An 18,635-nucleotide genomic window follows, 5' to 3' on the forward strand; every position below is an offset into this window, starting at 1 on the left:
AGTGCAGGAAGTATATGTTGAATTGCATAATACGTATAATTTCCAAACAAAGTTTGAACAAGCGAGCGAGCGAGATAAATAGAGAATATCTATTAGTACTATTCCCGTTCATAATTCCAATTGATAGACTTCATTAAAACTAATGTTCATTCATAAACTGGTCTTGCAAAGTTCACAATGAGTTATACAATTTAATAATAATAAATAAAATCTCTGGCATTGAGATTGACGAGTTGTACTTGAGGAAGGGAAATACTAAGTTAAAGATGGGAGGAGAGGTGGCTATGAGGATAAAGTTAAGACAGGACCTGTGGTGGATATTAAGGCGGGAGTTGCACGTGGCCCGAGGAGAGCCTCTATCTCCGTCTCACTTCTTACAGTGGAGCAACACCTGCCCGATATTCCCACGGCAGCAGGAGCCCCGTCCATGCGCACGAGCACTTCTCATACGTACGCGCCTCCCCCCCAAATCAACCATAATACTCCCTAGCGTTTTTACTTATCCACAAACCCAATCCTTTCTCAACTATTCTTTTGTCGTCCCACGTACACTGTCCAATCAAACAACAGATAAAACTAGTTGAAGAAAGAAAAACGCGAGCTTCTAACGTACACACTCTTCATATTAGAAGACTATTTTGCTATTGGCTCTTTCCTCCTACAAAAGATCTTAGAGTACATCTCTGTGGAGTACACTAGTTTCTCTTCTACTTCACTTACAACAGTTACCAGATTCTTCAAACCATTTTGAAGGGGTTACTCTACACAAAGATGCACTACTTGCACAATATTGTACTAAAATTCTATTCATTTATTTCACCCCGTGCACACTTATATGTCAAGGTTGTTGCCATTCTTCCTCAATGACAGATGTTTTTGTAAAAATAAGAAATAAGTACGCTCTATATTCGCTACAAGAAAAATACAGAATACCAAACGCGTGACTAATGTTACCTATTCTTAAGGTTTTTCCCAATATTCTCTCGATAGATGCCTACAATTTCTTTGAGCCAAAGCATCCCACTAGACAAGCAACTGAAGTTACACGTTGCTATGACACCAATTGTGAAATGGAGTTATCATACAATTTTTTAAAGTATTCTATTTCATATATTTAACGGAAACACCTAGAGTGCTGATAATTTTGTTCAGAAATAGTACTCATTAAACTCACTAATAATTCATATGCCTAGCCTTAGTAATTTCAACCAATCAGTTGCATTCTATCAGTTGCACAAATCAGCTGATACTGTAAGGTTATTTTTCTACCATACCACGAAAATTTGTTTACAAGAATTGGATAAATAATTGGATAATTTATTCTTTTCAGCGAATCGACAATTTGGCAATTAGGGCACTAATTATTATTATAAAGTGGAGCGATTAGATCCTCGTTCTAAACATTTGCTAAACCTCATTCATAGCGTAACAACTCTTTACAGGTCAATTTCTGACAGTCAGCCGTCTAATTGGGAGCCTTATTTTCATTACGCAGTAATTTCCAACGCTCTACTTCTGGCAAGTGCGTCAATCTTCAGCTAATAGTTATTGCTTCCGTTTAGTTTAGTTGTTGGGACGCTGCTAAACTTGACAAACATCTGGACAATACAGCAATTTCAATCTAAAATATTACGTCAAATAGTTGATGTCACGTACTACGTCACAAATCTGATGCTACGCAATGATCTCGACTTTTTTTCGTAGAGCAGCTAACCAAGGAGTAATACGAGGTATGTAAATTAAGTAATGAGACTGATTTTTTTAAATTTTTTTATTCAAAAAGAATTACAATTCTATATTGTTACCTTCAAAATAACTTCCTTCTAAAGCCACACAGCGCTGGAGACGTTTCTTCCACTCCTCATAGCAGTGCTCGAACTCCGATACTGGAATAGCCTTCAGCTGGTCGGTTACAGCCGTTTGAATGTTTTCGACTGTCCCAAAATGAGTTCCCTTGAGGTGATTTTTCAACTTCGGGAAGAGAAAAAAGTCACAAGGACTCAAGTCAGGCGAATAAGGAGGCTGAGGACCCATAGGAATGTTTTTACTGGCCAAAAACTCGTTTATTGAAACATCAAGAACAAGTGGGTGTTGCATCACGATAATGCTCCTTGTCACACAGCAATTTCAATAAACGAGTTTTTGGCCAGTAAAAACATTACTGTGGCTCCTCAGCCTTATTCGCCTGACTTGAGTCCTTGTGACTTTTTTTCTCTTCCCGAAGTTGAAAAATTACCTGAAGGGAACTCATTTTGGGTGTAGTCGAAAACATTCAAACGGCTGTAACCGACCAGCTGAAGGCTATTCCAGTATCGGAGTTCGAGCACTGCTATGAGGAGTGGAAGAAACGTCTCCAGCGCTGTGTGGCTTCAGAAGGAAGTTATTTTGAAGGTGACAATATAGAATTGTAATTCTTTTGGATAAAAAAAATTAAAAAAATCAGTCTCATTACTTAATTTACAGACCTCGTATCAGAGATACCACACTATACTTATTGCCCTAATCTTTTCGTTCAGTCACTTTCCTCTATTACTATCTTGGACAATCCTACAGGTCGACTGAAGCGCTCGATCACGGTCAATAGTTAATAATTCTACGTAACAATCTCGCCATTCCTTTAGTAAAGCAGCTAGCCAAGGGAAAATATCACAAATACCATAATGCACTTTTTGCCCTAATTCTTGGTTCCACAGTTTCTCGCCACTTCTATCATCCCTGACAATCTGACCAGCCAAATGGGTATCACATCCAAGGTACTACCAATGGGGTAGTTTTCTTCCTCCTGCTTTTTACGTTCAACAGGTTCCACTGTTCTTCTGGTTTACTTACTAAGTACTTAACTGCACAGTTTCTATCTTTATAAATGACTACATAAAAAAAAATATGTATAAAGACTTATCCCCATTTGTTTTGTAACTTCATTCTGGCGAAATTAATTTTAGAGCTTTTCGAAAGAAGGAAGCATTTCATTTTGTATGCATTTTGTTTCTTAAGGAGTTCTACTAGTTTGTCGATGCACCTTACAATGTAAAAGAAGAATAGGTTAGAAATAGAAAAAAATAAGAAACAATTTTTTGGAACAATAGACAAATTAATCTTAGAAGAAGAGGAAGAATTTATTTAGCAATTGTAATTTTTAAACCTTTGAAATCTTCACTCTTCGACGGAAGTTACTGGGTACTTAGCTTCAACAAAGCTTTAAATCTTTACGACAAAAATGGAAGGTAAATAGTAACACCTGGTTCATCTATAATAATAATGGAAAATTTACACATCAATAAGGAGAATCGTGGTACTTTGTACCACTATTTGACAGCATTCAGTTCTACTCTTTAAAAATATTTATTTCAGTCATTGATACCAAATAACTGAAGTAATTGACCGATTAAATTACCATTTTCACAAAATGACAGATTGATTTGCACCATTATTTTTTTGTTTTGTACAAATATTATGACGGTTTGAAATCGAATACGAACAAGTTAAGATATACTTCTAATTATATATAATTTTAATCAAAGGTTCATGTTTCCAATTTCTGTTTGTAGAAGTGGGACAATATGCAATGAAGAGCCAATCTAAGATAATATTTATATACATGGAGACCATGTGTTCCTTTTTTTCCACTTTAGATGATTACTTAATTGTATATAATTATTGATGTTTACAAAGATAAATAGTTAGAAATAAATAAATGGATGAAAAGTATAACAAATTAAGGAAGGTAGGCAGGAGAAATAAACACAGAGCACAGTTATACGTAATAGTTTTTAGAGAACATTTAGTCGATGTAGGTCGGAGTTTTATGTTTTGGTGACACGAAAATATTTTTAAAAACCAGAAAAGTCCCAAGACATCTGGTAGATGTAAGAGATATTAAAGTGTTCTAACAGTCACACTAACTAGGTTCCTAGGTGCCAGAATTATAAGCTTATTACTTATACCATAATTATATGGATGAATATTTTGATTTTTTATTAATTTTTTTTTTTTTTAAATAACTAAACAGATAACCTACAACTTAAAATGTTGGTCATACATTGTTACATAATCAGTTGAATTTATTGAGACTTCGAACAATTAACCAACCTGCTTGGTTAATTTAAAGAATGAACAGTTATCTTTAAAGGATTAGAAAAATACATTTTCAACTTTTATTGTCCTTTTATTGTTCTTTTATTCTTATTGATTAATATTGTCCTATTATTCTTTTATTGTCCTTTACTATTTGTCAGAAATTAGAATCTGTAAGGTACACGGTTGATACTTAAAAGATATTGTTTTAATTTTATAAAACCCTAGTTGGATCGATTTCTTTGTAATTTATAATTGTAGAAGTAAAACATTAACATCGTTTCAAAAAAACATTTTCTTAAATAACTTGATTAGCAACTGACCCTTCCAAAGTGCATAAAATTTAGATTAAATGCGTATAAAGATTTTAGATATTCTAAAAGAGAAAATAAGATTATATTTTGGCTCAATGGAGACTTCGTCCTCAGAGTATGGATTCACATAATAACCTACTTACGAGGGTCGTTTGAAAAGTCCGTGCAAAAATAAAAACTACTTAATTTTTTGGGGTAAACCTTTTTTATTTTTCAAGATAGTCTCCTTTTAGGCTTATACACTTCGTCCAACGCTGCTCTAGTTTGTTGATCCCTTCCGAATAATAGGATTTGTCCAAGTCTGAAAAATAGCCATTCGTTTCTGCAATCACCTCCTCGTTTGAATAAAATCTTTTTCCCACCAGCCATTTCTTCATATTGGGGAACAAATAGTAGTCCGAGGGAGCCAAGTCTGGAGAATAGGGGGGGGGATGTGAAACGTGTTGGAACCCTATTTCCATTAATTTTGCGACCACAACTGCTGAGGTGAGAGCTGGTGCGTTGTCGTGATGGAAAAGGACTTTTTTGTGGGCCAATCGTGGGCGTTTTTCTTGCAGCTCGGTTTTCAAACGGTCCAATAACGATGAATAATATGCACCTGTAATAGTTTTACCCTTTTCCAGATAGTCGCTGAGGATTATTCCTTGCGAATCCCAAAAGACAGTCGCCATAATCTTTCCGGCCGAAGGAACGGTCTTCGCCTTTTTTGGCGCAGATTCCCCCTTGGTAACACATTGTTTAGATTGTTCTTTGGTCTCTGGAGTGTAGTGATGTATCCATGTTTCATCCACAGTGACGAAACGACGCTTAAAGTCCTGCGGATTCTTCTGGAACAGCTGCAAACCGTCCTTACACGATTTCGTTTTTGGTCAAGCGTGAGCAATCGCGGCACCCATCTTGCGGATAGCTTTGTCATGTCCAAATGTTAATGCAAAATATTATGTACCCGTTCATTCGAGATGCCCACAGCACTAGCAATCTCACGCACCGTCACTCTTCTGTCATCCATCACCATATCATGGATTTTATCAATGATTTCTGGAGTAGTAACCTCAACAGGGCGTCCAGAACGTTCAGCGTCACTTGTGCCCATATGGCCACTCCGAAAATTTTGAAACCCTTATAAACTGTTCTAATCGAAGGTGCAGAGTCACCATAATGTTTAGCAAGCTTCTCTTTAGTCTCCTGAGGCGTTTTGCCTTTCATAAAGTAGTGTTTAATCAACACACGAAATTCTTTTTCGTCCATTTTTTGAAAATCACTCGACTTCCTCGATTGAAACGAATGCCAAACACAAAGAAATAGACCGATCTGGCTGAAACTTGGTGTGTGTTCTTCCAAGAGATGCTACTAACTAAACATAACCTCGATACGCGCCAGTAGTGCTATCTCTCTGACTTTGCACGGACTTTTCAAACGACCCTCGTAAACATGGTGGTAACTGTGTATGCCAAGTGCATAGAGGAAAAAGAATAATAATTGGAATAATTTAGAAAAAATCTATGCCGAAATCCAGACTTTTTCCACTATTTTTTTGAGCTTACATTATGAAGTAAGGACTACAGAGACTGTAACATTTTGCACTGCTCAAGAAAATGGTTGTTTGACAATAAAAAACATATTCTAAGTCGAAATGTTGACTTCTCAACGCTTATTTCATCCTTTACTATGAAATAAGGACGAAACTGTCCAAACATTTAGCCTTGGTCAAAGAATTAGTTTATTTGAAATTAAAAATTGATATTATTGGACGACCTAGACTGGAATTTGCTCTTTTACAAGTGATTTTTTTGAACTTATATTATGAAGTAAGGACGACTACAGAGCCTGTAACATCCAGCCTTGCTCTAGGAAAATGGGTATTTGAGATTGAAAATAATGTTTTCCGTTAGTCTTGGCCGGAATTCCGACTTTTTTCCATCGTTTTATTGAAACTATGTTGTGCAAAATGGACGACCCAGTCTGTAAGAATAAGCCCTGCTCATGTAATGAATATTTGGCATTAAAAGTCTCAATTTTCTCATCATTTAGGTCGTTTACTTATTATACAGTTTTTGTATAATTTTAGAGGGTATAATTTGTATTCCAACTGGAATTTTTTCATTTCAAAAGTATAAAATACAATATTTTAAAAAGTTGATTTGATTTCTGTTAAAACTCTGTGGTATCTTCTGACTCTACCCGACTTTGACTATCGAACTTCTTAATGCGCCTAAAGTATTTAGAAAAAGTTTTACAAAATTGAAAACTCAGAAAGTGCTGATAGTTTTTTTTAAAAAAATTAATGAAAGATAACAGATTTATGTAACATACTTCTTAGAAATCTCGCAAAAAGACTTTTTCTGCAACCATGTAGGGAAGTTCTCATTACTCAATTAAAATCAGCTGTGTAATGCCCAACTTCCCTCACTAGTGGGGAGAAGTTCCCATTAGTGTCACTTTCCGCACAAGTGAGTGGAAAAACTTTATTGTGCTTCCTTGATATAAGAAGTTTTGTTATTAACATAAATATTTTCTGTAAAACTCTAATAAGCTTATTTAAATTTATTTTATCTAAATAATTAAAAAACGAATATTAAAAAATAAAATAAAAATTGAAAGGAATATAGAAATAAAAATAATACTTTAATAAATAATTAGATATATTTAATTATAACAGTTAAAAAGGTTATAGTGTTACCTTATAGAAATTTAAAATGGATTCTAGTGATGCCTGTTTAGAAAACACTCCTCCATCAATAAAAGAAACAGCAGAAAATGTAATAAGTAATGTAAATACGTAAGTAATGTAAATAATTGTAATATAACAATAAATGTTTATAATAAATAAATTACTTTTTGTAGACTGTAAAAATGAAATTTTTAATTTTATTAGTTAATAAATGGTTGCAGAAAAAATATAATATTTAACTCTAGTGTAAAGTATTTTCCTCACACTCGGCAATTTGCACTTGCACTCGCATCGCTTCGCTCCTCGTGCGTGCAAACCCTGCCTCGCGTGAGGAAAAGTACTACTTTCCACACTTGTTAAATAAATAACTATTGTTGAAATCAAAATCCCAATTCGAAAAATAGTAAACACCTTAAACTTATTTAGAATTCATTTATTTTGATAAAAAAAACTGTTAATACCCAAAGGTTCTCAAAGTTGTATGTCAAGAGAAAATTCAATTAGGCAAAGTTCATTAATACTTCTTATTGAAAAAAGAAATATAGAAGATATATTCATTCATTTTTATTTTTTTAATGATTTTAAGGCGCGTTAACATCTAAGGTTATTGGCGCCCGGAGCTTTTTTTTTTCAGTGTACTGCCGGCCTCCGGACAGTGTTCTCTAGTTACAGACAACACTGTCCATCACCGGACAGTGAGCTATAAGAAGCTCCTAGGAAGGTTTATTTTTTAGTAAAGTTTTGCTTGTTGCCTCGAAAGTTTTTAGATTGAAAGCAACAGGTAATGTGCAAGTAAAAATTGAAAGAGTTGCTATCTAGCGGAGAACTACTGAATCACACTCGTTTAGGGGCTGCACTTTGAGGTAATTAATTAGAAATAAGAAAGTAACAACATGAAATGAAATTAATTTTTTACGATATTTGTTCTTCAATTAATTCCAAAATAGTTTTTGGGATTTTTACTATAGAAACATCCATCAAAATATCAATTTTTATTGTGAAAAGAATATTTTTTTTAAAAACTTAACATACTTTAGTTTATGAATGAATGTTTGTAATTATAAAGGAGGGGATGAATTCATTCATGCATTCTAGTAGAAAGTATGTGAATGAAATTCACTTTCGAATGAAAGAGGGGAAACCGGAAGGGAAGAGAATGTTTCATTAACCCCTACAATTGACCCTTATATTTACTTCCTCTTGTCACGTGCCATTTCCGGTTTTTGAATGGCATACTATATATTTTACTATACTAGTTAAAGCGACTAGAGAGGGATTGAAAGTTAATTCAATCCCCCTTCTATTAGGGTGAATATTGAACTTACCCTTAGTACAGGTGAGTTTTAACACAATTGTTGGCCAGACATGTTACGCTACAGGTGTTATTGTGTTCATCTTTATAACTGCAGGGGGTTGATTCTCTAATAGTGTGGCCATGTTTGCAGTAAATAAGTGTTACGTTGGTCATGGCTTTATGAAGGGTTTGATTCGATTTGAACTTGGCCACCCAGTAAATAAGGTCTTTTTTTTTATTATTTAAGGGTGCATCCACATCTAAGGTCATTGGCACTCAGAGCTTTTTCAGTGCACCGTCACCAGTCAATGAGGTATAAGAAGATAAGGGCCAGCAGCTGGTTTCAAAACCAGGGATCTGCACGTAGGAGTCCAGATTAGGAAGTGATTCTAAACGTTTGAAAAAGGTTTATTTAAGAAATACGAGGTCTGTAAATTAAGTATTGAGACAGATTTTTTTTAAATTTGAGGTGATTTTTCAACTTCGGGAAGAGAAAAAAAAGTCACAAGGACTCAAGTCAGGCGAGAATAAGGAGGCTGAGGAGCCACAGAAATGTTTTTACTGGCAAATTGCTGTGTGACAAGGAGCATTATCATGATGCAAACACCCACTTGTTCTTGATGTTTAGTCTCACACGAATGACCCTTTTACGAGAAGTTTTTCAAGAATCTCTCGGTAAAAGTGTTGATTGACCGCTTGACCTTGAGATAGGAACTCTTTGTGGACGATTCTGTGGATAACGAAAAAAACAAATCAGCATGCATTTGATCTTCCAACTTCGCCATCCTTGCTTTTCTGGGCCTTGGAGAGGTTGAAGTGTGCCACACTCCATGCTCTGGCACTTGGTTTCTGGGTCGTACTCAAACACCCAAGACTCGTCACCAGTAATAATGACACTTGTGACTTTTTTTCTCTTCCCGAAGTTGAAAATTTCACCTCAAGGGAACTCATTTTGGAACAGTCGAAAACATTCAAACGCCTGTAACCGACCAGCTGAAGGCTATTCTAGTATCAGAGTTCGAGCACTGCTATGAGGAGTGGAAGAAACGTCTCCAGCGCTGTGTGGCTTCAGAAGGAAGTTATTTTGAGGGTGACAATATAGAATTGTAATTCTTTTTGAATAAACAAAATTTAAAAAAATCAGTCTCATTACTTAATTTACAGACCTCGTATATCTAACTTTTAGTATCATTCGATGTTTGCGAAGAGAGTCCAGAGACCGTAGTAACTCTGTATAACATTACACCTACCATGCAACATAAAGTTACTCCCATTTATTCAGTACAACAGACCTCTAGAACGATTTTATCAAAAGAACTGTTCAAGCTCCGATAATAAACCAATTGCATCCCTGGTAACGGGCCTCCAATAAGTACAAACAGATTCCAAATAACACTTTATCGAATTGTTAGTGAAACATAGCCTCAATAATGGACGGATTACAAGCCACAAATTTAGCACAGAGCATTGAATAATAATAATTAATAATAATAATAATAATAAGGGAAGGGATTAGCTATGAGGTTAGCATACTGGACTCCCACGCGGAGGTCCCGGGTTCGAATCCAGCAGCTGACCCTTAGATTTTCTCTTCCTAGGAGCTTCTTACAGCTCACTGTCCGGTGATGGACAGTGTTGTCTGTAACGAGAGAACACTGTCCGGAGGCCGGCAGTGCACTGAAAAAAGCTCCGGGCGCAAATAACCTTAGATGTTGACGCGCCTTAAATCATTAAAAAATAATAATAATAATAATAATAATGTGTTTATTTTGAAACAGTAGGGACAATAATTTTGGATATATATTCAAAAAAACACTTGTACATAGACCGTAGTCCGTCCGACAAGTTGACTCTCACAAACTAAAAGAAAATTTTAAAAGTATAAAATGAAAAAAATAATTAAAAATTGAAATGTGAAATTAAATATAATCTGTATAATCCAGGCTCTACTGTTGTATTCATACAAATTGTCCCAGCCGCGTAGTCACCATTCAAATAATTTATCAACTCTTCATAAGATAAATAATTTTTCGCTAGTCACGATAGCAGAGCGGTTAGAGGCGAGCATTGAATATTAAGAGCTTTACTTGTGGCAGAAAGTAAATTAAGTTCAAGAATATGAAAAACAAAAAGACAATCTTGTTATACGAAATCCAAGGCCTCTAATGCAAAGCAAGACCTAAAGCTCGCTAGAAAGATAAAAATAGGCACTAAAATTTACTCATCTCATTTTATACAACATTTCAGAAATGGACTAAAAAAAAAATTGTAAATATGTAAAGAGAAAAAATATAGGAAATGGAGAAGACAAATAATGTTATTTACTATTCAACTATAATATAGGCGGCACAAATATACTCACACACATATAAATATATGTGCATTAGAAAAGGAGCCACAATATTTAAAATAAATAAAAATTAAAATAAAAGGACTATTTGTTTGTGAATGTAGTCTGTAGTGCAGAGTGTGGTGGAAAGAGATAGAATTAGAGAAGGAAAGATTGGGAAGTAATAAGATAGAATGCACTGGATATATATATGTATACAATATTACATAGGAAGAAGTGTGGAGTAGGCGTAACACGGTTGGTAAACATTTAAGATTGAGTTTGCGTGGAGTTTGTGCGTGTGTTTGTGCAGGGGGGGATACTCGGTGAGTGGCGGAGGGGGGGTGAGAGAAAAGTGGATTGATCCACGAGAAAGAGAGAGAGAGAGAATGACACAGAGAGAAACAACAAATATAAACACCTGCCACAAAGTTCCCACGACTTAACTGGGACACAGCATTACTAATACATAAACATGGGTACACGCGCACCAAGGTAATACACGGACTAAGGCTCACGCACACTGAGAAACCTGTCCATATTATCATCTCTTCTATCTTTGTCAACTAGATTTTTTTTTTTTTTTTTTTCCAATAAAATTTATTTTGTAACACTTGTACATCAGTTAGGAACCTCTGAAAAATCTCAACATTGCTTTCATCATGTTCCTAAGAAGTAACCAACAATACTTTTTTAATATTACACTAAAATAATTCATTTTCTAAGTGTTCTCAATTTGGCGAGGAATAGTGTACATGACTGAAAAACAGAGGCGACTTTGCAAAGTAAAATAGTTTTTCAGGCGGGCTTTAAGTATGACTATCTTGTGATCGGAGGCAGATCGCTACAGTTAAGCATGTTAAAACAGGAGCTACTCTAAAGATTTGACTGTAGATTGATGAGTCAGTCATATATCTTTAGATTAGAGGTTACAAAACACAAGAGATGGCAAAACCAAAAGAGTCAAATCAAGATTTAAGAAATTATAAAGATGACTGATTACTAGGGAACGGATTCGTATGTATTTACATATTTTTTTCTAGGCAATTTACAGACGTTTTTCAACTAGAAGTATTCATACTGACACTTTTTAAGCCGTTTGAGTCTACTTTTATTTCACATATTTCCACATATTTGAATGTTATCGCATATTTATACATATTTGATTAAAATAAATAAATATTTCTACATATTTAATCAAAATATGTACATATTTTTTCATATTTTTCATTTTGGGCATATTTTCATAATTGGGAGGTGGTTGACAGGAACTGTGAACCGCAGACTGTAGGGCTGTGAATCACAGTGGGTACAATGGTTATTGTAATTTATACAGAATGCTGCTAAACAGTGACGGGCACTTGTTAGTTCTTTGAAGTTGTCTGACGTTGTCTGTTCTTTCAGCTCGTTCGTTGAAGTGTCCAATTCATTTCGTTCGGTCACTTAGTGTATTCTTTTTTGGGTGAAATGCCACGAACATCGGCCTCAAACAAACAACTGGTTGCTAAATATCTTCGCGAGTTTCCAGCAGAACTTTTTCGAAGTGATGGAGACATTTTGTACTGTACAGCTTGTGACAAGCGCGTTTCTTGCTCTCAACGTTCCCAAGTCACCCAACATATTGCCACCGGATCGCACATAGAGAATAAAAACAGAAAGAAAGAGAGGACGTCCTATCAAGCTTTCCTTACATCTCCATCATCAAGTAAGTCTACTCTGAGTACAGATCTGTGACGGGCTTTGGTTAGAGCAGATATCCCTTTCCACAAACTTAAAAAAATCCTCATTTCAAAGGATTCTTAGAGACCTACTCGTATATTGGGGAAAAAATGCCTGACGAGAGCGCTCTGAGGAAAAACTACCTGGAAGATATCTATAAAGATACACTAACCAAAATTCGAGAACATATCAAAGATGGACCGATTTGGGTGTCAATTGATGAAACCACTGACGTTGAGGGCAGGTATATTGCCAATGCAGTTATTAGAAAACTTGACAGTGATGCTGATGTGGATTCAAAGCCATTCCTTTTGAACTGTGAGGTTCTCGAAAAATGCAATCATTCCACCATTTCACGATTTTCATAAAAAAAAAATGCCCATTTTACTTAAATATTCCAGAAAATATTTTAAGAAAATCACATATTTTCCACATAATTGACGAAAATAAATGCATATTTTAATTAAATATTTGGCATTTTTAAATACATAAAAATCCGTTCCCTACTGATTACTAACAGAATTTTTAGAATGAAGATTCTGTCATCTTTATTTCTATTCTTGAATCTCTCCTTTTTTTTTGTAACTAAAAATTACCCTCTGCAGCACAACTCAAAACAACAAACAATTGTAGAAATTTCTTATCAAAAATCTACTTTTTAGAACTGCCATTTTACAGAATTAGACGTTCCCGTTTGTATTTTGGATTCTCTTAAAAACGGGCTACAACGATTGCTTCGTTTAATCCATTGCATACACGTTGATCGGACCCATGAAAATGCTTGTTAAAATTTTTTTTTATCAGTTGTGCCTCTTTTCTAAATAAATTTTCCAAATTTTTAAGCGATTTTTCGCTCAAAATAGTTTTAAGAAAAATTTATTTCAAGTTAAAAATAAAGGTAACACTGTTTCTGACCCTCCTAGTTTTACAGAACAACATACTAGCGGCATCTCTTAGAATTTTGTTGAATTAACTAGGCACCATTGGTTAAATTCCTTTTGTTTTTGTTATTTAAAAGGATTTTTTTACAATTTCTTTTGCAAAACAGAATAGTATGAATTTGATTAGAAAAAATGGACATTTTTACATTATTTGGCGTATGTACTTTTTTTAAAGCATTTTTCTAAATAAAATACTTGATGAAACAATTTCGGATGATGTTCCGTTATGATTTCAAATTTGTACAAATATCTGCAGAAGTGGTCCGAAAATTATTACTGTTTAGGGAGGCTACCTACAATACTCTTTGTTTCAAAGTGTGTTTATTGTAGTTTCGAACTAAAACACTCTTCCACACGTTAGGAATCGCTCATTATTGTCAACAATAGACTGAATTAAATATTTAAAAAATTAATGTAACTACATTCCTTTGTATTTTACGAACTGAAATAGAAATAGGTCTGAATTTTATGGAGTTATTTATAAATATGAATGACACGAAATTTCTTTCTTTTAAAATACTGTTTTAAATGAACGATAGATGCAAGTAAAAGTATTAAGCTAAAAGTTTAGCTTACATTTATACGAGGGTCGTTTGAAAAGTCCGTGCAAAAATAAAAACTACTTAATTTTTTGGGGTAAACCTTTTTTATTTTTCAACATAGTCTCCTTTTAGGTTTATACACTTCGTCCAACGCTGCTCTAGTTTGTTGATCCCTTCCGAATAATAGGATTTGTCCAAGTCTGAAAAATAGCCATTCGTTTCTGCAATCACCTCCTCGTTTGAATAAAATCTTTTTCCCGCCAGCCATTTCTTCATATTGGGGAAGAAATAGTAGTCCGAGGGAGCCAAGTCTGGAGAATAGGGAGGATGTGAAACGAGTTGGAAACCTATTTCCATTAATTTTGCGACCACAACTGCTGAGGTGTGAGCTGGTGCGTTGTCGTGATGGAAAAGGACTTTTTTGTGGGCCAATCGTGGGCGTTTTTCTTGCAGCTCGGTTTTCAAACGGTCCAATAACGATGAATAATATGCACCTGTAATAGTTTTACCCTTTTCCAGATAGTCGATGAGGATTATTCCTTGCGAATCCCAAAAGACAGTCGCCATAATCTTTCCGGCCGAAGGAACGGTCTTCGCCTTTTTTTGGCGCAGATTCCCCCTTGGTAACCCATTGTTTAGATTGTTCTTTGGTCTCAGGAGTGTAGTGATGTATCCATGTTTCATCCACAGTGACGAAACGACGCTTAAAGTCCTGCAGATTCTTCTGGAACAGCTGCAAACCGTCCTTGCAACACTTCACACGATTTCGTTTTTGGTCAAGCGTGAGCAATCGCGGCACCCATCTTGTGGATAGCTTTGTCATGGTCCAAATGTTGATGCAAAATATTATGTACCCGTTCATTCGAGATGCCCACAGCATTAGCAATCTCACGCACCCTCACTCTTCTGTCATCCATCACCATATCATGGATTTTATCAATGATTTCTGGAGTAGTAACCTCAACAGGGCGTCCAGAACGTTCAGCGTCACTTGTGCCCATATGGCCACTCCGAAAATTTTGAAACCACTTGTAAACTGTTCTAATCGAAGGTGCAGAGTCACCATAATGTTTATCAAGCTTCTCTTTAGTCTCCTGAAGCGTTTTGCCTTTCATAAAGTAGTGTTTATTCAACACACGAAATTCTTTTTCGTCCATTTTTTGAAAATCACTCGACTTCCTCGATTCAAACGAATGCCAAACACAAAGAAATAGACCGATCTGGCTGAAACTTGGTGTTTGTTCTTCCAAGAGATGCTACTAACTAAACATAACCTCGATACGCGCCAGTAGTGCTATCTCTCTGACTTTGCACGGACTTTTCAAACGACCCTCGTAGAAAGACCGTTCCAAAATTAACTTTAAACTTAATGTTCCCCAAAATCTTCTGAAGTTTTTCATTTGTGGTTATTAGGCTCACTTACTTCCAAAATATTTCTTTTTATTAATGACTTACAGTTGCTATCTGAAGAATTTTTTGTTGATGTATTTTAATATAATCTTAAAACAAATTACTGTTTTTTTTTTTGTCAAGGACCTAAAAATGTATTTTTTAACCTACCACAAACAAAGTTGCTCCATTATGCTGAGGTTGTTAAAAGTAAGTCTTTACTGAATTTTAAACATTAAAAAATTACTATTTATTCACACGAGTTAATAGTTGAAGGTCATTTATAACACGTGTACAACGATTGAATATAATTTGTTACGTGTTTAAATTTATTGAAAGGTTACCTACAGAGGTTACTCTTATCTTCTAAATATATTCAGAGTTCAACCTCACCTTGGCATATGACCACCAGTTTGATGAAAATTCCTCTGTGGTAGGCTGGTCGATAGTTTGGTGTACATTATCCCCTAAAGTTGGTAGATATGGCTTTATTCTTGCAGATTGTATATTTTAGATTTCCAAAATAGGATCTAATTAGCATAAATAAGTTCTATGAAAGCCAATTGACCTCGATGCGACCTACTGAAGCACTCTTACATAGGTGTCGATGTTTGTTAAAATCGTTTTGACTTATGAACTAAAGTGACTTCTTCCATGATATTCACAGATTCATGGTAAGTAAAATTAAAGTAACTCCCGCTGAAATAATAAAATTCATATTCCAGCAATTATGACAAATATCCTGATTACTTAAAAGCTTGTTCTATTATGGTAACTCTTGCATAAACCAAATCCAATCCACCTCTGCAGTTCACATTTGCAGAGAAGCGTTACAGTTTTCAATGCTCAGTCTATACTTCTTTGAGAGCCCTTTCTCTCTGCACTAATCAAGACTAAAGACCTTCCCTGCCAACTTGCTAGCATGTTCTTCTAGAAAGTACATTCCCTTTCTTACTTCTGCTATTTCAGGAACCGATCCGATTCTCGGATATTCTCAACATTGGAACAGTTTAACTAAGTTTGTTTTTAATCCTCTATGCACGATCATCACGTCTCTATTTTTACTTAGTATCCCGTTCTGATCTTACCAAATACTTCACATAGATTCCTCTCTCTCTATCGCTGTAATTTATTTTTCAATTCGCATTGATACAAAAAAAATTCTTCATCCTATCTAAAACTCCACATCCTTGAGGTTTTCCATTTATTTAAAACTTTCTCCTGCTCCAGGACCTTTCCATTGATTTTTTTTTTTTAGCAGCAACTATATCTTGAAACGAGCGGTTTTTTTTTTCTTTTTTTGGCATTGTCTTCCGCCATACAGCCAACATCGTCTAGGTGCTTATCACTAGAATATCACTCTCCATTCTTACTTATAAATACATACGCTTCACACATTCATCCCTCTACTATATACAACTATTTACATAAACTACAACTAATGGATGGAGCAGCACTCTGTGCTCCTGCCATCCTTATAGCTTAACCAAAATTAAAATCACGTAATCCTTCTCTAAGCATTTTCTTCCATTCATTTTAATTCGGCTATAGCTTTTAAATACATTCATATTTCTTTGCTAGCTCTGCTATAGACTTAAGCACATAAATGTTGGTGGAGAATATTATGTCTTCGTAGCGAAATGGTGCATCTAAATACCTGTATATGTCGTCAAACATTCGTTTCCTTTCTACCACATAACGTGGACATATCATTATTATATATTTGAAATCCTCCTCCTCATTGCAATCTACGCAAAGAGGAGAGGACCTTTCGTTGATCCTGTGTAGATACGATCCGCACACCGCGTGGTTCGCTCTCAGCCTGCTTATTGTAGTAACAACCCATTTATTAGTGACAGTTCCCTTAAACCATGGTTGTCTAGGTAACTGGTCTGCCATAGTTTTATAGAATCTTCCTTTAATACCATTACTGTAATCTGTCTGCCATTTTTGTAGTGCTTCTTTTGCAATTATACACTTGATATCGGTGTGTGGTAATTTATAGTTAGCCATTTCCCCAATTCGAGCGCTTGTTAGTATAGACTTTATGAAGTCTAGTTTTGTAAATGGGAAATCTCCCGTTCGAATTCCGCGTGTAGCTTCTTTTTATTTCTTAGGCCAAATATTTACAGTAAACCTTGTGCTTCCGTTTCCTGGCCACCAGACCTAATTGGTACATCCGCCAGTAAAATAGGCGATTATTTTTTACATTTTTTAATTTATTGAAACACATACTAACAACACGTAATTACTAAAGCTTTTCAAGTTTTGCAATTTGATTTACTATTGTTATCATTAAAAATTTCTTTTAACTTACCAATTTTTCTGAAGCATGTACTCTTCATCTTGTTAAAGATGGACCTCCTCTTTCGGAAAGGATTTAGAAATCGGAATTCGGGAAATTCTCTCTAGAATCTTCACAAATTAAAATTAAAAAGAAGTTAGCTTGAAGTAGCATCAATTGAGAATGTCTTTAGCCTTAAAGGATCTAACCTTTTGCCATCTATTCTTAACGTCATTAGAGTATAGCCTCTTGACTGCCTTTTTATCCAGCGGAGTCCTTGTAGCTTCCGCCTTCCACAGCTCTATAGCTCAGCATGACGACAAAAAGTTTGCCCTATCAAAGGCGAAATACTAAAGAAGCTGAAAAACAAAGAAATGTTCAGTTATTTCAGTGTTGTTTTTTCTGATGAAACTATAAATTTTGTACAAAAAGGCATAATGGAATTCTGCCTTATCACAGAATACAAGGAGGAACTGATGCACGAAAATGCATTTTCTTCTATTGGTTGCACACTAGCAGGGTGTTTACAGTGACGTGTGTTTTCAAAATAAATGCCTATTTATTATTAACAGTTTTAGCTGAAAAAAAAAAATTCAAGGTTTTATAAATAAAGCAATTCGTTACCCAATGACAAAACAGCTGTTGAAGGCCAAAAAATATATATCTATTGAACGTCAGCATCCATTTTCTAATCATGACGGAGTAGCACCGGTACTGGCAACCTCCCATAGAAGAAGAGCTATTAGTGTGCTCAAACCATTGAATGGAAATAGTGTTAACGCCGGTCACAACAAAAATATACAAAATGGTGGATGTTTTCTTTTCTAGTTGAATGAATCTCATTCCCTCTCCAAGTGAGAAAACGTGACCAAACATTTCGCCAATCGGCTCATCCGTTCTTCCGTCTCAACAACAATCTGGGAGGATCCCAATACAACCATTTGGAGCACGTATCCTTCATCAGCTGTTTGTGAACTTGTTTATATAATCATTGGAACTATTTGCACCTCTCCTTTTTGTCCTGATTTCAATTTTTTTTTCTTTTTTTTATATTTTATGAAATATAACCTTAGAGTTA

General features: G+C 35.1%; 1 long non-coding RNA gene across 1 annotated transcript in view; it reads right to left on the reverse strand.

Annotated features, from left to right (window-relative positions):
* The window catches only part of LOC141457804 (uncharacterized), a 30,212-nt gene extending 12,064 nt beyond the window's left edge, over positions 1 to 18,148 (reverse strand). The window contains exons 1-2 of the long non-coding RNA XR_012460562.1: positions 17,767 to 18,148; positions 17,591 to 17,688 (exon numbers count right to left, since the gene is read on the reverse strand). This is a non-coding gene — a long non-coding RNA (uncharacterized lncRNA). The remainder of the gene's footprint in view (positions 1 to 17,590; positions 17,689 to 17,766) is intronic.
* Positions 18,149 to 18,635: the final 487 nt, after the last annotated feature.

The sequence above is a fragment of the Rhodnius prolixus genome, unplaced genomic scaffold (assembly GCF_049639745.1).
Source record: "Rhodnius prolixus isolate KJV_2025 unplaced genomic scaffold, Rpr scaffold_5, whole genome shotgun sequence".
In the NCBI taxonomy this organism is placed as follows: Eukaryota; Metazoa; Arthropoda; class Insecta; order Hemiptera; family Reduviidae; genus Rhodnius; species Rhodnius prolixus.